This window comes from Balaenoptera borealis, assembly GCF_965194805.1.
Source record: "Balaenoptera borealis genome assembly, chromosome: 3".
NCBI lineage: Eukaryota > Metazoa > Chordata > Mammalia > Artiodactyla > Balaenopteridae > Balaenoptera > Balaenoptera borealis.
The window spans coordinates 156813161-156835985 of record NC_138866.1 but is presented as its reverse complement, the minus strand read 5'-3'; positions in this window follow the sequence as shown (position 1 = coordinate 156835985).

The window sequence follows — 22825 nt, the reverse complement described above, 5'->3', positions numbered from 1 at the left end:
ATTTTATTTTTCTTAAAGGACCTCTCCTCCCACTTATAATGTTCAGTCTCCATAAGGACTGGATCCACCCCTGAAGAAAATCGGATGACTTTAAAGCACATGATGTGTTTTTATTTAAAAAACAAGGCTACAGAACAACGGTTGGCAAACTGCAGCCTGCAGAGCGAATCAGGGCTGCTGCCGCCGTAATAAAGGGTAACATTGGACACAGCCCTGCCACTGGCTTTTGTGTGGCCTGCAGCCACTTTCTCCCTACAAAGAAGAGTTGAGAAGTTGAGACAGAGACCACATGGTCTGCAAAGCCCAAACTGTGTCCCGTTTGGCTGTTTTCAGAAAAGGTTTGTTGATCCTTATTATAGAATGTGACTTGGTCAATATCCACATATAGGCCCCTCTTCCGGGAAGGTCACGTTTTGAGTCAGTTGTTTTAAAGTGTTTTAAAGTTTATATTAACATTTTAAATTAAATAACCATGCCTCCATTATACTTTAGCTTTTTTTAAAAAATCAAATATACAGGAGCATATATTTAAGGCGGTAAATTACTTCATAGTAAAATATTGCATTTTTCCTTCAATCTACCTTATATCCTTAGATTCCTGCAATGTAAGGCAATTAGTCTCATGCATGCCTTATCGTATTGAAATTCCTTCTTGTGATTCCCAATCCACAGTTTATATCTAATAAAACGTTTTATAGGTTAAAATGCACTTTGACTTTTTAAAATCAAGAGAATTGAGTCAAACATGATTAATCTCAGGTGCCAATATTGAATAAAATATACATTTTAACTTTAAATAAATATTCAAATGTTTCTAACTCTTAAAATTTCCAACTAAATCCCCCAATTGTTCAGGAGGAATAGTTCTAGATTAATTTTCAGTGAAGAAAGCACTCTGCAAACATCTGACCACAAACACACATCCAGTCGCCCTGAAAGTATCAATAACTGGTCTTTATTGCCCTTGAAAGTAGAAAAAAGATACACCAAAAATGTGCTCCTAATTACTCTGGCTTAACCTTCTTTGCATTCAAAACGCTTTATTGGGCTTCCCTGGTGGCACAGTGGTTGAGAGTCTGCCTGCCAATGCAGGGGACACGGGTTCGAGCCCTGGTCTGGGAGGATCCCACATGCCGCGGAGCAGCTGGGCCCGTGAGCCACAACTGCTGAGCCTGCGCGTCTGGAGCCTGTGCTCCACAACGGGACAGGCCGCGATGGTGAGAGGCCCGCGCACCGCGATGAAGAGTGGCCCCCACTTGCCGCAACTAGAGAAAGCCCTCGCACAGAAACGAAGACCCAATGCAGCCATAAATAAATAAATAAATAAATAAATAAAAATTTAAAACGAAAAAAAACAAAAAGAAAACGCTTTATTAATAAAGGGCCTTTCCTCTGACAGAAGCAGCTTTTACACTTGATTGATACTGTAGTGAAGTCATAGTTGGAACTGTGGAAAAAGAACCCTGCCATAAAAACGTAAAGCCGCACAGATGAGAGCACAAAATATTTTCCTCTCTCCCTCTGAGGTTCGGTGAATGAAAAGCAGTATTTTCCCAGCACCCTCCTCCCCTCCTCGTAGAAAAAAAGACGTTTGCTGACAGACACACCACATTGCACAATGGTTTTCACTCCCAGGAATACAAGGATGACGGTTCTCCAAAGCTCCAGTCACAACCCTCTCCATATGACACCAATCTTTTACTGTGATCACATCTCAGGTACACTCAGTTCACTGAAGGACAGTGGAGCCTCGGAAGAAGAAACAGCCGTATTTAAAGAAAAGCCATCATTTAAGCTTTTGCAAGCCCACTGGGAGAGGCCTTGTGTTCTGACCGGCAATCACAGGTCCTCTGGACATGCCTCGTGTAGTTTGCGCTCCTGCCCTGCGGGTCTCCTGGAATGAGCTCAAAATAAGCCACATTCTAGGACAGCACGAGGATTCAAAGATCAACGATGTGCCCTTTCTCCACTGAAAATTGAAGTTCTCGAAATATTTGAGATTTTTATATTAAGTTGTGTAGATCTGATTCAAAATGACTGTTGGAGACCTCTCATGATAGGTGCAAATTTAATCAATATAATGATGAATCAGTAATCGAATAAGATCATATAGGATTGTGTTAAATCTCGAGTGAGGGAAGAAGTGAGCAGATAGAAATTTGTATTTTCTATGGAACAGTATTTAGTATTTCTGTAAAGATCTATTTGGAAGTGATGTTAATGATATTTGGTACAAGAAACAGCTATTATATCATTCTATGACAATGGATATTTGTGAATAGACTTAGGAAGCCTAAATTTATATACTAATGCTCATATAAAGCACACTACCCATCATCTTAAGTAGAAATATTGGCAACACTGAACATAGTTACTAACTTGTGCTGTTAACGTGTAGCCTCCCCTGTAAGTAACCATCTTTTTGGAATAAGTTTTTACTCAGCTATGTCTAACTCAGTAACACACTTTACTTTAAGGACATTAAGAGAAAAACATAAAAATAAACGAAAACTTCGTCTTGAGCCAAGTAGTGGTGAACAAATAAAGACCAAATCCATAGAAAGTTACACTTTAAGTTGGTTTTCCCCAAACGTTCAGGCCTTTCAGAGCCTCAGGATTATAATATGAAATTAATTGGTGTTCTATTGCTAAAGATTCCAGTAGACAGACTTAGTTTGTAAGATGTCAGGTAACAGTATACTTCAATTTTAATTGAAATATTTAATTTCTACACATTTGGGTTCCAAAGCCAGAACCACATCTCTTTTCTTCCTACATGGGGTCAGAGAAGGTTCTCATAAACTACATCAGCTAGTGCTGAAAAATGTTTAACGATGCTCTGTCACACAAAATAGTGCGAGAGTCATTATGTATTGTCTTTCCAAAATTAAGGATGTCACTGTACATTTTCCTTTAAAAACAAAACTTCATCACCCTGTTTCCAAATCCTTTCACACGTTTCCCTCGAGTATTACTTCTGACAGTGAGCATCAGCGTTCCCACCTATGTGATGGAGCCCCTGACACAGTTATTTTTCCCTAAAAAAAACCACAAAGACATCTTCAGCACATGTTTATTCCTCCAAGTAGCTGAAACTGAGCTGTCTTCAGAAGCCTTGTCTCTTTTCATGCAACTGTATAAAGAGGTGTGGTTTGGGGTTTGCCTCCTGTGTTATGGATGTTGATTCTGGGGAGGACACACGGGTGGGTGCTGCGTTGAAGCACAATTTTGATGGTGTTGATTCATGAACCCGCCCCCATACACCATCCACGGAGGGCAAGGAGAGACCTAAGAAAGGGCAGATGGCAACGAGGGAACTGACACAGGAGGCTTGTCTTGAGGCTGCAAGACACAGACATGTAGATCTTCATACACACCCACCATAGGTAGAGGCCTCGAAGGGGTTGTCATGTACCCCATCCAGAAGATCTCAACAACACACGCTCTCAAGGCTGCATCCTTCAAGGACGTGGGGGGGGGGCAGTGAGAAGCCCCCCACAGACCAGGTCCAGCTCTCAGTCGACCGTGAGTGCCCCTCTTCCGAGTACGCCCAGGGCGGTCAGCAAGCACTAAGGTGGCCCGTTTGGCAGCTCTGTGGCTGCACTGAGGCAGATGCCACAGCAACAACATAGACACAGGCAAGACAAGGATCCCCAAATCAGTGACAACTCTTTCCACCAAGAGCCCCCCTGTCCGAACCACTGGTGTTAAGTCCCCAGGGCTGGGGGTCAAATCACTCAGGGTGTCACATGTGTCCTCATGTGACTTAATAAAGATCAATGCACCAGGTATGAGCACATGACATTCTGCGTGGATAATGGCACAGGTGCCTCCAGTGTCGACAGCCATCCTGTTTTGCAGGACAACTTTCCTGGTTAGAGACACTTCAATGACACTTCAGGGATCTTAGTAAGGACAGGCTTTGCTGGCTGTCCCTCAAGGCTTGCTGGTGAATTTTTTTTAATATTTATTTAATTTATTTGTTTATTTTTGGCTGCATCAGGTCTTAGTTGTAGCACGCGGGCTTAGTTGCCCCATGGCATGTGGGATCTTAGTTCCCCAACCAGGGATCGAACCCATGTCCCCTGTGTTGGAAGGCAGATTCTTAACCACTGGACCACCAGGGAAGCCCCTTGTTGGTAAATTTAATAAAGACTTCTCCATGTGCTATGATGTCCTCCAGGCCAACAGAGGCGACAAAGACAGGATGAATGCTGTACTGGGGGAAACAGAACATGCCCGCCTGGCCTTGAGGAGAGGGAGGCCGGCTACTATAGGAACTTGACCTGGGGGTGCAACACCATACCTGTTGGCCAGGGAGGCAGCACAGGAAGGCCTGCGATGGACTGGGGTTGGGATGTGCCAGAACAGACCCCCACCCTTCTCTCTAGCGGTGCTCATTCCATTCCAGGCACAGTGCATTTCAGCAGGCCCGGCTTGCAGCAGGACCACGGGAGCCCAGTGGAGACTGAGTGGCCCCTCGTCCAGGGGTAGGAAGTAACTCACCCGTCCCAGCAGGACGTCCCACCAAGATTCCAGGTGACGCCTCTCCCAGGTGTGATGGGCCTGGTGTTCCCAGCAGCACTGCAGTGGAGGCAGGGTGAGAGTTAGGCAAAGGCTGCAGCACCTGCATTTCCAGGGACAGTGGGCAGGCGCTCTGCTGCGGACAGGCTTGCCGCCTAGTCAAATGGGGGCTGAGCCATGGCAGATGTAGGTGGGTGGAATATATTCTTAACCCACCCCTTGATAGGAGGGCAAGTTCTTACCACGATATGCTGTTCCCTGGCAAGGTCCTACCTGGGGGTGGCTGTGTGCACAGCCAAGAGCTGCGGTTCTATGGGGATACCTTGGGTTCTGCCCCTTCCAGAGCTGGGACCCAAATCCTAGGGTCCTCTCTCCTGCTGTCTCTGCCACAGCAACCCCTTCCCCTTACCTTTTGGAGTCACAGACACAACTCAAATGGCAGCCCTTCTTGGGGGATGCCCAGAGCTTTACCTTTGCTGTTCTGACCTCCAGTCCTACACGTGCCACACCTCTTCACCAGGTGCGGTAAGGGCCGGAGGCCCTGTACCAGGTGCAGAGCAGAAGCCCTCCACGCCCAAGTCCCTACAAAGCCCTGCACCTCTGTCGCGTTTGCAGGGGTTGCACCTTAGTCACAGTATATTACCTGCCCAAAGAGCTTCTAAGAACTGGATGGCAGTGCCCGGTCCTGAGGTCTTCTGTGGGTTCACAGATCAGCCTTTCCCTTGAAGATGTTCCAGCAAAGTCTGCAGAGTGTCCTGCAGCAGGAGCCAGCCTTCACATGTTATCATCATAGCAATGTTAAGAGTCCACTTTACTGCTGTGGGAGAAGAACAGGGACAGATCTCGGGCCACCATCCCTGGACACAGTGGGGCTGTGCAAGTGGCCTTGGGGAGGCACTGAAAGGTCCACTGTTGTCCCTCCCACATAAAGGTAAATTGATCTCATCAGAACCCTGTACTTGGGGAGTCTTTCCATGAATCTCCTTGAATAGAGCACTTTGGCAAAAGCATCAGTAAAACAATAACTATCTGTAAATGAAAAAAAGACTTAATGGTCACAGTTAAAGATCTGATGAGAGGTCATTATGATGCAATTGACAAGAAAATTTAGTTATTTCTGTGACATACATTTTAAATAATTAGAATTATGACTGATATCACTATACCGGGACATAGATTTTTTAGAAGTTTCATGTAAACATAGTCTAAAATTAGTTTAGAAATACTTATTTGACAATGCTTCCCATGTAGTTCAACATATCAAGTAAGTCTAATTATCTTCATCTCTCTTTCATAAGGAGAGGGAACACATCTCAATTTTCTTAAATAAAAGACCTGATAAAGACAACAAGCAGCAATGGGTATTATTTTGATAAAACAGAATCTGTTTTCTAGGCAGTTTACTTAAAAGATGGGAAAAAAAAAACAACAACACCTTTCACAATCTTAAAGAAAAGACCAATAGTCCAAGAAAATATTATCTTTTTAGCAAATTAAGTTTTAGTTTCACATAAGTACCTTATGGATATTAAAGCTTATTTTTCTTAAAACCAATAGAGCTCTTTTACAAATTAATTTTGACAATACCATCCAGAGGTAGAAAATTATGTACATCACATTTATCCATGAACACAGACAGAAACAGATACCTCATAGCTTTCATTCCAAAACTTTAGCTATAAATCAGGTATAATGATATAAAACTCACTAATTTATAACAGTTGAATCCAAACTGTGTATCCAGCAGATGGAACAAGGTTACTCACTCAAATGGTTAAAGGTTTGGTTTACCAAGATTTGTATTTGCCCTTGATTATTAATTTTATGGAGATGGTGGACAAGATTTGGGGCAAATTTATAGCAGTCTGTTTTAAAAGCCTTTTTTTCCTTTAGCCTCAGGCAATCATGGGCCGTGTTTTAGTTACTTCCTGGGGGATATACATTTCAAGGACATAAGAAATGCATCTTCGGGGGAAAGAGAATGCAAGTTTTTTCTTAGGAGTTTTGGGGTAGAATTCTCTATTATCAGAAGTCTAGGGTAATCACTATTTAAGATTTTCCTTTGTACTAGGGTTAGGTTAAAGGGCATGGGGTGCTTTGTCCATCTCACTGTCAAGCACCACACCCTCCTCTTAGCTCTCTGCACTTTCTCAGGACCACCGCCGCATCTTACTGCCCTAAATCAGGCTTCTTCACAGTAGCTCAGATCTTGATCCACTGACTTGTGACCTCCTAGCTTTGCTCAAGGGCAACTAAGGCCTCCAACTTCTTATTCTGCCATTTTCCCTGACTCTTCAGGGTACACAGTACCCATTTCTTTCGTAGTGTTCATGTCCCCAAATTAATTCCCAGCTACTCCTTTTCTTTAACTGGAATATAATAAAATTAAAAATCCATACAAAATTCACAGACTAGCCCGTACTTTCTAAAAATATTGACAATTAAGTAAAAAGTAAATGAAAGTGTGGGGCTAGAGATTGTCATACTAAGTAAAGTAAGTCAGACAGAGAAAGACAAATATCGTATATCACTCATATGTGGGATCTAAAAAAAGGGTACAAATGAACTTAGTTACAAAACAGAAGTAGAGTCACAGATGTAGAAAGCAAACTTATGGTTACCACGGGGGAAAGTGGCAGGGAGGAATAAATTGGGAGATTGGGATTGACATATACACACTACTATGTATAAAATAGATAACTAATAAGAACCTACTGTATAGCACAGGGAACTCTACTCAATACTCTGTAATGACCTATAGGGGAAACGAATCTAAAAAAGAGTGGATACATGTATATATACAACAGATTCACTTTGCTGTACACCTGAAACATAACACTGTAAATCAACTATACTTCAATAAAAATTTTTAAAAAAAGAAAATGAAAGTGCATTAATTACAAGTACTGAACAATTAAAAAACTTTATATCGAAATGTAAATGGTGGCTTTTATTTTTTTTAACATCTTTATTGGAATATAATTGCTTCACAATGTTGTGTTACTTTCTGCTGTATAACAAAGTGAATCAACTATATGTATACATATCTCCCCATTTCCCCTCCCTCTTGTGTCTCCCTCCCACCCTCCCTATCCTACCCCTCTAGGTGGTCACAAAGCACCAAGCTGATCTCCCTGTGCTATGCAGCTGCTTCCCCCGAGCTATCTAGTTTACATTTGGTAGTGTATATATGTCAATGATACTCTCTCACTTCCTCCCAGCTTACCCTCCACCCTCCCTGTGTCCTCAGGTCCATTCTCTATATCTCTGTCTCTATTCCTATCCTGTCCCTAGGTTCATCAGAACCACTTTTTTTTTTTTAGATTCCATATATATGTGTTAGCCTACGGTATTTATTTTTCTCTTTCTGACTTACTTCACTCTGTATGACAGAATCTAGGTCCATACACCTCACTACAAATAACTCAGTTTCTTTTTATGGTTAATATCCCATTGTATATATGTGCCACATCTTCTTTATCCATTCATCTGTCAATGGACACTTAGGTTGTTTCCCTGTCCTGGTTATTGTAAATAGTGCTGCAGTGAATATTGTGGTACATGACTCTATTTTGAATTATGGTTTACTCAGGGTATATGCCCAGTAGTGGGATTGCTGGGTGATATGGTAGTTTTATTTTTAGTTTTTTAAGGAACGTCCATACTGTTCTCCATAGTGGCTGTATCAATTTACATTCCCACCAACAATGCAAGACGGTTCCCTTTTCTACACACCCTCTCCAGCATTTATTGTTTGTAGATTTTTTGATGATGGCCATTCTGACTGGTGTGAGGTGATACCTCATTGTAGTTTTGATTTGCATTTCTCTAATGATTAGTGATGTTGAGCATCCTTTCATGTGTTTGTTGGCAATCTGTGTATCTTCTTGGGAAAAGTGTCTGTTTAGGTCTTCTGCCCAATTTTGGATTGGGTTGTTTTTTGATATTGAGCTGCATGAGCTACTTGTATATTTTGGAGATTAATCCTTTGTCAGGTGCTTCGTTTGCAAATATTTTCTCCCATTCTGAGGGTTGTCTTTTCACCTCGATTATGGTTTCCTTTGCTGTGCAAAAGCTTTTAAGTTTCATTAGGTCCCATTTGTTTATTTTTATTTCCATTTCTCTAGGAAGTGGGTCAAAAGGATCTTGCTGTGATTTATGTCAAAGAGTGTTCTTCCTATGTTTTCCTCTGAGAGTTTTATAGTGTCTGGCCTTACATTTAGGTCTTTAATCCATTTTGAGTTTATTTTTGTGTATGGTGTAAGGAAGTGTTCTAATTTTATTCTTTTACATGTAGCTGTCCAGTTTTCACAGCACCACTTATTGAAGAGGATTTCTTTTCTCCATTGTATATTCTTGCCTCCTTTATCAAAGATAAGGTAACCATATGTGCGTGGGTTTGTCTCTGGGCTTTCTACCCTGTTCCACTGATCTATATTTCTGTTTTTGTTCTAGTAGTATACTGTCCTGATTAATGTAGCTTTGTAGTATAGTCTGAAGTAAGGGAGCCTGATTCCTCCAGCTCCATTTTTCTTTCTCAAGATTGCTTTGGCTATTCAGGGCCTTTTGTGTTTCCATACAAATTGTGAAATTTTTGGTTCTAGTTCTGTGAAAAATGCTGTTGGTAGTTTGATAGGGATTGCATTGAATCTGTAGATTGCTTTCTGTAGTATAGTCATTTTCACTATGTTAATTCTTCCAATCCAAGAACATGGTATATCTCTCCATCTGTTTGTATCATATTTAATTTCTTTTACCAGTGTCTTATAGTTTTCTGCATATAGGTCTCTTGTCTCCTTAGGTAGGTTTATTCCTAGATGTTTTATTCTTTTTGCTGCAATGGTAAATGGGAGTGTTTCCTTAATTTCTCTTTCAGATTTTTCATCATTAGTGTACAGGAATGCAAGAGATTTCTGTGCATTAATTTTGTATCCTGCTACTTTACCAAATTCATTGATTAGCTCTAGTAGTTTTCTGGTAGCATCTATAGGATTCTCTATGTATAGTATCATGTCACCTTCAAACAGTGACAGCTTTACTTCTTTTCAGATTTGGTTTCCTCTTATTTCTTTTTCTTCTCTAATTGCTGTGACTAAAACTTCCAAAACTATGTTGAATAATACTGGTGAGAGTGGACAACCTTGTCGTATTCCTGATCTTAGAGGAAATAGTTTCAGTTTTTCACCATTGAGAACAATGTTGGCTGTGGGTTTGTCATCTATGACCTTTATTATGTTGAGGTAGGTTCCCTCTGTGCCTACTTTCTGGAGAGTTTTTATCATAAATGGGTGTTGAATTTTGTGGTAAGCTATTTCTGCATCTACTGAGATGATCATATGGTTTTTATCCTTCAGTTTGTTAATGTGGTGTATCACATTGATTGATTTGCATATATTGAAGAATCCTTGCATTCCTGGTATAAACCCCATGTGATCAAGGTGTATGATCCTTTTAATGTGCTGTTGGATTCTGTTTAGTTAAACTCATTACGGGATGTGGTGATGCAGGTGGGCTCCCAAACACAGGCCTATTTTATGCAAGCAACTGGGTATTTAAAGAGGCATTTCTATGGAAACAACCATCAAAAAACGAGTAATAATTACAGTAGACTGTAATTCCAGTTTTCTAGTTCTGAATTCAGTCAGTCTAGAAAAGTTCTAGATGTTGGGCTAGAAGCGTCTTCAGATGGAGTGAGGACAGGCCGTGGCAATCTGACAGATTCCCTGGTTTGCAGCTGGAACATCTGTGATAGCCTCTGAGTGGCTACACAGCAACAGACAGAAGACTGTCCATACAGGAGCTAAAGTGGTGATTTATCTGAGTTGATATCAAGTTCAGTTTGCAGGGTTTCAGGAAAAGGGCAGTTTTAGTTCTCCATGATTCCAAGTCAAAAAGGTTGGGGAAAATTAGAAATGTTAGTTTGGAGAGCTGTAGTCAAATATTGGAGAAACTAAGAGAATTCAGGATCCAGTTAGTTTACAGATAGAAAACAAAACCACAAAGAATTAATAGCACTAGAATCTGACGTCCATAAAGATAATACTGAAATAATTTCTCTATAATCAACTTTAATTCTATAAAAGATAAGATTACTTTGTTTGCAAATTAAGTCTAGGTTCAATAAATTTGGTCTGGTTATTTACATAGGTTCAGCAAGAATAGTAATTGACCATATAAGCTCTTGGGTCTGCTTTGCTGGACGTTTTCACAAGGAATCACAGATTGGACTTTGTAAAAACCTCTGAGGCTAGGAAGCCAAGCTAAGGACCTGCCAACCCTATAGATTTGGGTAAATGTCTCTCTCTTGTGGTCCCTTAATATCCTGAAGTTCCTGGGCCTGCAAATAAGTGACCTGCCATATCATCTAGTAAAGCTGCTAGGAACCCTATAAGCAAGGGGTTCCCATTTTTCCAAGGGGCTTTATTGGCTCCATAAAGTCAACCTTAGTTCCTTAAAGCTGTTGAGCATACTAGAGTCTATGCATGTCTTTCTCAAATATGACATTCTAGTCAAACCTTGGTAACAACAGATTTACTTAATCTGAGAAAACAAAAGAATCAACAGTGTTTAAAACAAAAAGGTCATAAAAATTTATAATCATCCTCATCAACTCATTCAGTCCCATGAAATTCTTGTTCATCTTGATCTTTTGTTAGCAGTTTTATGAAGCCATCAGTTCCATCCTTAGAGTTCACAGATATGATTTGAAACTTACCAAAGACCTGTACTTGTTAGCATCCTTTCCTTGAGTCTCCTTGAAGATGAAGCACTTCTGCAGAAACATTTTGCAAAAGCATCAGAGTAACACAACTGAAAAAGACTTCAAAATGATCATAGTTAAAGATCTGATGAGAGTTAATTATAATACAATTGAAAAGGAAATGTGGTTATTTCTGTGACATACATATTTTAAATTAATAGCTAGAATTATGACTGCTATGACCTGGATATAACAGATTTTTTAAGGAACTTCATATAAATAAAACCTTTTTAAAGTTTACAATTGCTTTTATTTGAGAATGCTACCCATGTAATTTATCAAATAAGCCAAATTTTATAAGGAGAGAAAACAACTTTTATAAGATGACCCAGGGACCCTCTAGAAAAATCCCAATATTAATTCAAGGTCAAAAAGACTTCATTTAGAATTTGATTTTGGGAAATTTTGTCAAAAATATCAAAGTGATTTCAAATACTTCATTACATAGAATCATAGGTCACTGTGAAACAATACTTACTCATTTAAGCAAAGTGACAATTAAAGACAACAGCAAATACAGAAAATGATGTAACTAAACCCCTGAAACTTTAGCTCCTTTAATAGAGAAGACTTAGTATTCTTAAGTTTCAAAGACCAAATAGAGACAACATGAAGTACAGGATATTATTTTGATAAGACACAAAATCCTTATTTTCTAGGCAGATTACTTAAAAGGTAAATAAAAACCTTTCACAAGCTTATCAAGAACAGACCAATAGTCCAAGGAAATTTTGTTCTTTTAGCAGATAAGGTTTGTTTACGCAAGCACACTATTGATAAAGCTTATTTTTAGGATCGCTAATAATCTCATTAGATTTTAGCTAGCTTGACCACACAAGGGAAATCCCTCCCTCTCAACTTTCTATATTCATTTAGTTTATCCTTTGTGTTTCTCACTCTGGAAAAATAACAAAAACAAACAAACAAAATTCCAGCCATTATACTTCTTGTTCCTTTAACAACACATCTCTGTAACTCATACCTTTTCTTCTTCGTCAAGAACACAACCTACAGTCCTCGCATAGAGTTGTTTCCCTTATTTCTAGGGGTTTTAATCATATATATTAGAATTCTTAACTCTTAAAACCTTAATTTCTAGTTAAAACTAAGTCAGCAATAGTGAACTGTTACAGGCCACATTATGTAGACTGGCAAATGTATGAATATAGTTCATAATTTCTAGAAGCATATGCTTACATAGTACAATTTTAATGTTGCCCAAGACATGTTTACTGACAGATCCAAATATCTTGAGAAAATGGATAACCATTAATTACTGAACATAGGCTTAAGTAATTTAGGAACAATCTAGATAGTCGATGAATTTCCAGCATATAAGTTAGGAAAAGTTTAAGAATGTAAGTTACCAAAAAATTTGGTAAACTATGTAAGCAGACATACCATAAAACATGGTATGTATTGAAATGTTCTTTTGTAAACTTGTATCCCACTTATATCTATTTAATTCACTTAACCACATTTAGATTAGTCATGAAACTTCATGAGGCATTCAGCTATCATCTACGTTATTTTTCTCACTGACAAATTTTGTAAAAAAAAAACAAAAATGAAAAAACATGAGCTTATTTGACTAATAAACCCAGGTAGAATAAAGTTGTATGTCTGTATTATATTTAACATTGATAACTCTGAAGACATGTCTGTTTAAATTAAACCAATAATAAACTAGACTTCATTTACCAAATATTATCCAGATCATGTGAACTTAGAAAGCATTTACATTATTTTCTATTATATTTCTGAGAATTTAGAAATAATTGCACAGCACTTTTTTCATTATGCCAATTAAATAGAGCTATTTTACAAATTTTTTTTGCAATACCATCTGAACATAGAAAAATATCACATATCGATAAGATACATCCGTAGCCATACATAAACATGTAGACACAAACAGAGACTCTGTAGCTTCTGTCACAAAATTTTAGCCATGAATCAGGTACAAAAGTGTAAAACTCACTAGTTTATAAAAATGAATGCAAATTGTTTCTTACTAATATTTGTGAAGATGACTTATCAAGGACAAACACAAATCTTAATATTCTTCCCAAGTATTAGTGAAAATCTTTAGCTGTACTAGATTTGGAAAGGGAGCTTCTACAGCAGTCTGTATTGTAAAGTCTTTTTCTTTTTTTGTTCTTTGGTCTTAAAGGAGTGTGGGCAGCTTTTTAGTTACCTTCTGAGGTGTTTATATTTCAGATGTGGTAAGATTTACATCTTCAAGGAAAAGAAAAATATGAAAGTTTTCTACTAGGAGTTTTGGCATATATTCCTCTATTATCAGAAGTCCAGGGTAGTTACTATTTAAATTTTTCCTTTTTTCTTTCTTTACACTTAAGAGAAGGACAGTCCTGTTTCCAAATCCTGATCTTTTATAATACATACCAGCACTTTGAGATTAATAGGTGAAATCTGGGGGATGGTAAAGACAGGTGGACTTTTAATTCTTTCTGGAGCTGCGTTTCTGGATTTGCCAAGATTTGTGAGCTAAGAACAGTTGCTTTTAATTCCTTAAAGAATTAGGTTGCAGCCTGAATACCAAGATGTTGATCCACCCATCCACCTACATCATCTTCAACTTGTTTCTCTTTATCAGGGAGAAGATTTCTAAACAAAGTGGAAATAAAAAATTTCTATGTTCTGGAGCTTCAGGGTTTGTAGTATGGCTTTTAAAAGTCTGTAAAGGCCATCAAATATTTTCCTTTTTCTCCCCTCTGGGTATACAGTTCAATCTTTGATCAATTGTCTCTATCAGCCCCTGAACATCAACAAACAGCTGATCCATTTCCTCATCATCTTTAGGAGGGCCTGGGAGAAATTCTCATCATTTGTTTCCTTTGTAAGTTTTTTTTCCAGGGAACTGTCTGGCTTGTCTGTTAACACAGTATAATTATGGATGGAAGAACATCCCTTAGCAGCTAATCAAGATTCCCTGTGAGTGGGGCTGTGAATGTCCAGTGATCTTTTTAACTCTTCTCTCTATACGGCAGGAACTTCTGACAGAGGAGGTAAAAGGGCTTTATAATTTAAAAGACCTGCTGTCCATGGGACGTGAATTCTTTGCGGTAGGCGTCCAGGATACACCTGCAAAGGACATTGTACAGGAAGACCTGAAGCTGGAAAAGCCTGATTACAGAGCCCTGGAAAGTAGGAAGAATCGTAAGGAACAGCAATGTGAGCTCTACACCTGTCCTGTTACTTCTGCTCAATTCACTCCTGGCTTTCAGCATTTACATGAGTAACCTGTACACCCCGAGACTAGAGAACAGGCCAGAGTGCTCTCCATGAATCTTGTGGGAAAAGGGAAGTTAAAATAGGCAGCTGGGTGTTTAAGGGCTTTTCTGGGGAAGGTAGAGGAATTTGGGGAGCTAAGGGAATTTTCTGAGGAGCTGGGGCCAAATTTTAAGAATTTATGTCAGATGGAACAAAAATTGAAGTCCACAAGTCTAATCTCTGTTTTTTCATTTTGTTAAGGGAGCCCTAAGGCTGTTATACTTCGGTGTCCTTTTTATTTTTATTTTTTTAAATAAATTTATTTATTAATTTTTCAGCTTTTGGCTGTTTTGGGTCTTCGTTGCTGAGTGCGGGCTTTCTCTATTTGCGGCAAGTGGGAGCTACTCTTCGTTGCGGTGCGCAGGCTTCTCATTGTGGTGGCTTCTCTTGTTGCAGACCACGGGCTCTAGGTACGCAGGCTTCAGTAGTTGTGGCATGTGGGCTCAGTAGTTGTGGCTCACGGGCTCTAGAGTGCAGGCTCAGTAGTTGTGGCGCACGGGCTTAGTTGCTCCACAGCATGTGGGATCTTCCCGGACCAGGGCTCGAACCTGTGTCCCTTGCATTAGCAGGCAGATTCTTAACCACTACACCACCAGGGAAGTCCCTGAGTCCTTTTTTTTTTTTTTTTTTTAAAGTATAGTGTCTGGACTGGGTCCTATCTGTAGACATTCAGATTTAATTGCTGCGGGGTGCGGCTCAGTCATCGGTATGTTGTTTTTTTTTTTTTTTAATTAATTAATTTATTTATTTTTGGCTGTGTTGGGTCTTCGTTTCTGTGCCAGGGCTCTCTCTAGTTGCGGCGAGCGGGGGCCACTCCTCATCACGGTGCGTGGACCTCTCACTATCGTGGCCTCTCCTGTTGCAGAGCACAGGCTCCAGACGCGCAGGCTCAGTAATTGTGGCTCACGGGTCCAGTTGCTCCGCGGCACGTGGGATCCTCCCAGACCAGGGCTCGAACCCATGTCCCCTGCATTGGCAGGCGGATTCTCAACCACTGCACCACCAGGGAAGCCCCCCTGAGTCCTTTTTAAATTTGTCTTACCATAGCTACCAATAAGACAATTGTTTAGGATAAGAGCACTCTAATTTTTTTTCAAATATATAAGTTTTTCCAATTCGAAGGCTCCATTGTCTGGCCACTGATGAGTAGGATCTTATGTTACTGTCTCAATAGTGGCTCAAACCAATAAGCCTATTCATGGCTTAACCATGGACACCCAAAGGGCCCCAAGAGAGGCAGCCTGCCAAGACCCAGAAGTTCACTCCCAGGGTGAGCCTCTAAGACAGACCTTCACTGGCACAGACGGTAATGACAGTATAGTGAAAATGGTGTCTGGTTTCCCACAAGAAACCGAGACACCTCCAGTCACAGACCCACTAACCTGCAACACCACGCAGGTGCTACTGCAATGAGACTTCTACAACTCTGACAATACAAAGGTTGAGAAGGACAAAGGCCCATTTGGGCCTGGGATCCCTTGTGACAAACTCCCTTGAGAGTGGGCACAGTCGGACAAAGACTGCTGCTTGTGACTTCGTGTCAGGAACCCCAGCCTATTTAACTGGGCACCAAATGCAGGCAGGTACTTGCACCTTCCGGCTGGTGGAAACCAGAGAATCTTTCACTGGTCACAAAGCCAAGCTGTCAGGACATAGAACAAGATGAAAGGTCCCTGGTTTTTACACAGGGACCCACAGCAAAGTCTGTGTAAACAGACGTGGGCCCAGGGAGAGCAGTGAACTCACCAGTGTTTGAGGCTGACTTGAACAAAGGCGTATGGGACCTGCATTCTACCCTACGGCTCACCCTCGTATGACAAAGGACACAAAGGACAGCAATAAAGGAAAACAATGACCGTCTCTGGGAAGAAAGGGATCAATAGAAAACAAGAGTATTCATAACAAATCTTTACCAGAGTCGCTATACCCAAGGCACTACTCCACACAAATAATCTAAATTAAGGGAAAAAAAAAAAAAGACTCACCACTCTTACTTCCAGCAGCCCCTGCAGGCAGAAACCTGGGAGAGGGTGTGGTAAGAATTCTTACCTTCTGCTGACTCTTCTCAGAGGTTCCAGGGTCTCTCAGCTGCAGCCCCTGCCCCGCACGTCGGCAGCATCTGGCCAGTGGAGAGACCTCCACAGGTCACTATACCTGTCTCTTCTCCGCTTCTGGGCTGTTTGGCTGGAATAGTAATTAGATGGACATAAGACAGATTAGCAGGAAAAAAAGTACCACGTGTACAGAAGCCCCAGAAAAATATGCGACTCCCAGAAAAAGTGAGGCTTATATACCATCCTGAGCTGATGAGAATGGGGCAGGCACCTGGAGCTTCAAAGGGGAGGAAGACAGTTTATGAGAGCTGACGAGAGATTTTGGTAAACAAATATTTGCCCTGCCATGCAGACAAGTCTCTCTGATGTAAAAAGTTATCTCGGGTAACAGCTCTACTTCATGGTACAGGCCCCAGATCTAAGTTCTTTTTGACAGTTAAAGGAGAGGTAAAAAGCTTTTCCTGAGTCTGCTGGGTCTCAACTGCTTTTGGCTCAAAACAGTCCGAATGCCAAAATAGCACATTTTGGGGTGGAATATTCTGCTCCCCCTTGGGGGACACAAAACAGTCTGTCCATAGCATCCCGTATACAGAAAACCAGCAGCAATGTTGGCATCCGCCACCTCCTAATGCAATCCATGAGCATTGGGAATCAAGATCTGAATTTGTGGGGGGGGGCACATTCAATCTACAGCATTTATATTTTTAGATAGTCTGTTTAATACCGTAATCCTGCTTAGGGCTGACACTAAAAATAATGACAGTAACAAAACATTTACCTTACTTGTCAGCAAAAATTAACCATTATCTACTATGTCTCAAGCACTCTTAGAAGGCTTTAATTCAGGAAGACAAAACTTGGTCATTTGGAATATGTGACAAACAACACAAAGTGACTCACTTTGGATCTCTCACTGTGGATCATGCCTGCACCTGGAGGAATCCATAAACAGAGGTGTGAGAGCAGTGTCGTGGGCATCTTGGTCATTTCAGAAGAAGAAGGTGTTCAAAAATGTGACCTATTTTGCGAGTTCCACCAAAAATCATCTCAGCATCAGAAGAAAAATGGCACCCTGCCAGTTGCCTCCATGATTCCAGGCATTAAAAGGAGTGTCACACAGAGTTTACAGATGCATTTCACGGAGTTAGAGCCCTGGCTTCTAATCCAGGCTCCATCATCCTCAGAGTGATTCATAGCCCCTCTGGATCCAACTTCTTCCATCTAAAAGTTTTGGAAAACAGAGTGTAATAGTCTCTTAACTCCTAGTCACAATCAATAGGAAAAACTCTTAGCACAATTCCTGTTGAAAGAACACTGATAAGTCTTAGCTATTATAAGGGGGAGTCTATTGGTTAGGAACCCAGACTTAGACAAGACTCAGGTCCATATTTCGGGTGTGCCCTAGACAACCTGTGTGGTCATGAGCATGTAACTTCCATCCTCTGTCTCCGTGCTTCAAGTTCCTTAAATTACACATTAATTTATAAAACAGATGATAATGAAACCTACATCATAGAGACACTATGAGAATTATGTGTTAATATTTGAGAAGCCCTGAGAATAGTGTCTGGCATGTGATAAGCAGTTTTAAGTACAGGTTAAATATACTGTTGTAATTTGAAGGAATCCATCTGGAAGGAAGGTCCAGGGTGTCTAGATCTTATAGGACGTCAACAACTATACAAAGGAGAGAGGGAACTTAGAAACTACCATCCCAACCTTATAGGTTAGTCAGGGCAAGAACATTTATTTTAGGGAGAGCAATAAAATGTGTATGAAGGTGTAGTGAGGGTGAAATTCAGAATAACTGTATTCTCAAAGTTGAAAATCCTGTAGCAAGTGAATGCACCTCAGTGTGAGTAAATGCAACTCTAGACTTTTTAAAAGGCTGCAAACATGCTAGAAAGTGTATAAGACAGTCACTTATTCATAAATGGTGTGCATCTCATTCATTACAAGATTGAGAAACAATTGGCCAGTACACAAAATAAAATCACATTTCTGGAATTATCTGAAATGAAGTAAAAACTCTCTATATAAATATATTCAATATCAAATCAATTAAATAGTGGAAATTCTAGGTGAATAAAAGTGGAACTTAATTTATGGTATGCTTTTAAGATTGAAATCTAGAAAGTGACCTAAATTATTTTAATAAAAGTTGTTTGATGGAAAAAGGGAAAATGTATGAAGTAATGCTATATGAAATAAACAGAATCCAAAATCATTTTGCATACATGTAAAGGGCTTAACATTCATAGGCGAGAAGGAAAAATAGATATCCCAAGATGTCATAGCCTCATAATTGCCATTTGCTTTTGTCCTGCCTCTCATCTCCCTTTTGTTAAATTTAAATTTAATTAAATTTTAATTTTTAAATAGATATTCAACATTTGATAACATTTAAAATACTGAGATATGCTTGCTATAGAAAGCTCATATAATGCCTGCTCATGGTCATGGATCTTTTCTCCTGGTCGCGACTTAATTCAAAATGTCTTTTAATACAGAATTTCCTATGTTTTTGTTTTGAAGCATATAGAAGATTAAGGTTTTCTGTTCTTTTTCCATAAATCATAACCCATTCTCCCAAGAGACATGAATTACAGGTCTCAGGAGAAGAATGTATACAATCAATTTGGCTTTTCTCTAACAGAAATTATAATTCTGACCACAATTTAATAAAAGGATAAGTTAAGCAAAATATGCATTTAAAATCCAAATCTTTAAACTCATTTCTAATTGGGTTTAAGGGAAATTTAATAAATAACGTGAACAATTCCACTAAATTGTAAAATAATATAAAAATTAGGGAAGAATTTAAAAATCACAAAAATAATCTAAAAATTATAATTAAACTCCGATTTAGTAAAATTGACAGAATACAATATGAATAAAAGTACTTTCTTATAAAATGTCAGAATTTTTTAGAAAGCAGTACCATTTACAAAAGAAAACATTGTACCTCTGAAATATTCTCAAAAGTATATAGTAAACTGTCACATAGACTATGCCAACATTTTATGGAATTATATTAAAGTAGACTTAAAGGAAAGACATAATATTTTAATAAGAATACAGGACAGTCATTTTTCTAATTTATAGATTCAATATATTTCCATGAAAATCTCAAATGAACTTTCAAAGAACTCAGCTAGCTCATATGAAAGTTTAGGTAGAAGGGTAAATATTCACGAACAGCAAAGACACTTCTGAAGAGTGTGGATGCTGGAGAAAACATTTTCTAACATATCAAGACACTTTGAATCTATAGCCATGAAGACGGTATAGCAGAAGAGAAACACTGAAAACAGAACAGACTACACCAAAACTTGTCCACGAAGACTACGATAGGGCACTATGGGGCTCAGTAAAGGGTGGGCTATAATATAATTGGTGTCAGGACTGGTAGTTATCCATGTTAGAGCATTCAACTGGGTATCAATTTTAAACCATTTCAAAAATCACCATCACAGAGATTAAAAGGATATATAAAGTATTCAAAACTTCCCTTTCATAGGAGTAAAAAGAGTATTTGTCATGACCATTGAGAACAGAAAAAGTTCTATAATAGCACCCCAAATGCACTAACCATAATACAGAAGATTGAAATATTAAAATACATTAAAGATCCCCTCTTAACCCAAAGAGACAAAAAAGTGAAAACATGAGCTAATAATTGGGAAAATATATTTTCACATTTTCAAAGACATACTACCTAGAAGATATAAGGAATGTACATATAGCAGTATGAAAGACCAAAAATAGAAGGCAAAATACCCAAATATTTACAAAATAATACATGAAAGTATGTTTAACTTTTCTTATAATGGAAAGTTCAAAATAAGATAACAGTAATACACTTTTTACAATGACTAATTTGGCAAGAATAGTAAAGTATGACCATACTCACTACAGGTGAGAAAAAAGAACCAGTTGAAATTCTTAAAAGCTATTGGTGTAGAAGTTGAAAACACTCTGGAAAATAATTTGGAGTCATTTCAAACTTGAACATGCACACATATTCCCTAGCAATGCAGCACACTCCCAGAGAAAGGTCACACACAAGCACAGCAAAATAAGCTCAGGAATGCTCACGGCAACGCTGTTGGTAACAGCCAGAGACTGTAAGCAGTGGAAACATCTATTAACAGGAAATGGATAAATAAAATATGGCATATTCACATGATAGAATATTATACAGCAGTGGAAGTAAATGAACTACAGCTATATAGAGAAAGGAGCTAAATCTCACAAGGATGGCATGGAGTGGAAAAAAAAATTTAAGACTACACATAGCATAATGCTATTTACATAAGGTCAAAAGTACAAAACTAAACAATATGATGTGTAGGAATACATACTTCGATAAAACTAAAGAACAAAGGAAAGAAACAGAATCCAGGAGAGTGGTTTCCCCTCTAGGTCAGGCAGGAGCATGGGTTTTCGGAGGAGTACACAGTAGCTTACATGAGATTGCTAATATGTTACTTCTCAAATTGTATGTTGAGTTCATGAGCATTAACTCTATTATGCTTCATAACTTAGTCTGTATTCTCAAATACATAAAGCCTTACATTTTATACATTTACAAAATAAATCCTGATGTATCAATAATAAAATTGTAAGTAATTATCTTTTACCATCTGAATGTAAAAACTAACAAGAAAAATAAGTTACCAGAAGTGTTTCTGAGTATAAATAGAAGTAATCCCAACTGCATATTCATTAAAAAAAAGTTCTGATATATTAGTCTCGAGATGAGTGATCTGAAAGGTCAAGATGCTAAGATACGCTCTCATTATGAAAAGAAAGTCTTCAAAGTGAACTAATCAAGGCTTCTCAAATTATGACAGGGATTAAAACCTTGACACAAATGTGTTTTGACAGTAGTCAAGGGATTCAGAATAAGAGTCTATAATCAACTAACTCCAAAAAAGGGGTCACCATCAGAAATACTTTGTACAAGAAACACAAGCAAGGGCCCTCAAAACTAAGGCAGATGAGAACAACGAGCCTTGCAAGACATCTAAATCTGATTTGGGGAAAGGAAATCTGAAGTTAGTAAGTTAACACCTAGAAGTACAGGAAATTCCGTGTGTGCTTACACAGAATTTTTAATCTTATGATCCTACAGCCCACAGAAGCTTAACCACAGGAAGACAGAGAAGGCTTTTATTAGGCCACAGTGCCCGAAAGCACAAAATGCTTACCAAAGACCAACACTGCGACAGTTATGTTTCAAAGAATCACAAACCCACAATTTCAGAGGACATGCTGCTGCTACTATACTTAGGCTACAAACCTTTTCTTGCCTAACAAGATACCTTATAGTCTGTTTAGATAAAATTAGACATTTCAGTAGACATTTGAGAGAACTGTGCAATAATTCACCTAACAATTGAAGGATTATAGTACATCCTAAGACTTACCAATTCTAATTGAAAAGACCTAACATCCTTTCTTTATAGGATTTTTAAAAATTGATAACTCTTCAAACATACTTTTACAGCATTTCAGCCTTCCGAGGGAATGATGGCAAAAATGCCTACCAACAAACATAATAAGGGGATATTATCCCATATTACACATACATACATACATTCAAACACATTAATATTTATATATGGATGTGGGTACACAAAATTCAAATGTATTTGGGTTAATGAATATATGCACACAAATGAGATTCTATTAGTCAAATATCTACTGAGAAAACTCAGCATAGATATTATTACAACTTACATACTTAGTACTTTGAATAAGCAACTTACTGTATTTTATTAAGTAAAGGACAATAATGGGTTAAGACAGTGGAAACAGATTCACTGTATCTAAAAATTATCTTCCCAAATCCTCCGTACTAAAGCCATTTAAAATAAAAATCTAAATCCTAAAAGATGGGAACAGAAGAGCAGAAAGCCTTAAGCCAATATTAAATCTGGAAACTAGATGGACAAAGAGAAACTCGCTTAGCAGACCCAACGAGGCACCTATAAGCCTATGGTGAGGAAAACAAAACCACCCCGATTTAAATGCAGACTCCCCTGAGCAGCTCAGGAGCAGCACCCGCACTGCTGGAATCGGGGATGAAGGACTAAACGAAAGAGGTGAACTAGGGTGGTTAATTTTATGTGTCACCTTGGCTGGCCACTGGGTCCCAGAACATTTGGTCAAACATGATTCCAAATGT